A 1,783-nucleotide genomic window follows, 5' to 3' on the forward strand; every position below is an offset into this window, starting at 1 on the left:
TCAACAGCCCCGGGCCCTACCCAATCTCCTTGACCTTCCCACCTGGCCCACTATGCAGTCACTTTGGCCTCCTTGCTGTTTCTGGAATAAGCCACTATACTGCTTTCTTGGGACTCTGTGCAGCTGTTACCACTTCCTGGATTGTTCTTCCCCTAAACATTTGCACCGTTTGCTTAAAATTACTTCTCAACAAAGCCTACCCTTAAGATTGCAACTTGCTTCTCCACACATGCCAGATCCACCTAACCTTGATCTTATTTCACTATAGCACTCACCACCTTCTAACACATTACCTGATTTCCTTATGCATTATGTTTCTCGTCTGTCACCTTCACTTGAATATCAGCTTGGTGAGGATAGGGATGTTTTACTTGCTGTTACATATCATGTGCCTAGAACAGTACTCAGCTCAGTGTGGGGCCTGGCACGCAATATTTGTGGAATGAATAGGTACACTTTGGTTGTATCTCTTAAGCAGAAAGACCTATAATGATAACGTTTATAAGTCAGAAATGAAACTTGGCTGGGCACAGTGGCTCACGCCTATAATCCCAGGATTTCGGGAGGCTGAGGTGGGAGGATGGCTTGAGGCCGGGAGTTCCAGACCAGCCTTAACAACATAGTGAAACTCCATTTCTACAGAAAAATCAAAACATTAGCCAGGCATGGTGGTGCACGCCTGTAGTCCCAGCTAACTTGGGAGGCTGAGGTGGGTGAATTGCTTGGGCCTGGGAGGTCAAGGCTGTAGTGAGCTGTGATCGTGCCACTGCACTCCAGCCTGGCCAACAGAGTGAGACCCTGTCTCAAAAAACAAAATAAAACAAAAGCAAAAACAAACAAAAAAATTAAACTTGGCTGGGCATCGTGGCTCACACCTGTAATCCCAGAACTTTGAGAGGCTGAGGCATGAGGACTTCTTGAGCTCAGGAGTCAAGACAAACCTGGGCCACACAGCAAGACCCTATCTCTAAAAAAAAAAAAAAAAAAAAAAAATCTTTTTGAAAGAAAAGAAATTAAACTGAACCCAAAACTTTTTTTTTTTTGAAACAGGGTCTTGCTGTGTCACCCAGGCTGGAGTACAGTGGCGCAATTTTGGCTTACTGCAACCTCCACCTCCTGGGTTCAAGCGATCCTCCCACCTCAGCCTCCTGAGTATCTGGGACTACAGGTGTGTGCCATCAGGCCCAGCTAATTTTTTGTATTTTTAGTAGAGACAGGGATTCACCATGTTGGCCATGCTAGTCTCGAACTCCTGACCTCAAGTGATCCGCCCGCCTCAGCCTCCCCAAGTGCTGGGATTATAGGCGTGAGCCACCACACCTGGCCTCAAAACTATTTTTTTCAACAGAAAAGATTGTTTGCACTCAGATTAGGACTGACTCCACAGGAGTCATTTCACTCTCAGAAGTGCAAAACACTGCCCAAAGGCACTTGGCCCCACACCAAAACAGCACCCGGAGCCAAGCCTCAATTAAGACAGTGCTTGCTGTTCCAACAGTGAAACACCATCACAGGCATCACACTAGCCAGGAGAGCTAACAACTGCTGGATAAAACTTTTAAAATCCAGAATCCTGAGCTATACTTTCCTTTCACTTCAGTTTGTTCTTTATTTTTTTTTACTACAGTTGTACCAAGCTGTCTGTGAATGGCCTCTTTTGTGAATGATTTCATTGTTCTTTTTATTCTATTTGTTGCAATTCTTGGAACTCCTATCAATTCAGCTGTTTCATTGAAACTTTGTACTTCCTTAAAGGAAAATGACACAACTCGATATATTAGAA

The 1,783-nt window shown here is 44.6% G+C and overlaps 1 non-coding gene across 1 annotated transcript; it reads right to left on the reverse strand.

Annotated features, from left to right (window-relative positions):
* Positions 1-1,353: 1,353 nt before the first annotated feature.
* LOC112208249 (small nucleolar RNA SNORA74) lies at positions 1,354-1,550 on the reverse strand. The gene has a single exon (XR_002942666.1). It is a non-coding gene; the product is annotated as a small nucleolar RNA SNORA74 (small nucleolar RNA).
* Between the last annotated feature and the right edge of the window lie 233 nt (positions 1,551-1,783).

The sequence above is a fragment of the Pan troglodytes genome, chromosome 12 (genome assembly GCF_028858775.2).
Source record: "Pan troglodytes isolate AG18354 chromosome 12, NHGRI_mPanTro3-v2.0_pri, whole genome shotgun sequence".
NCBI classification, from domain to species: Eukaryota; Metazoa; Chordata; class Mammalia; order Primates; family Hominidae; genus Pan; species Pan troglodytes.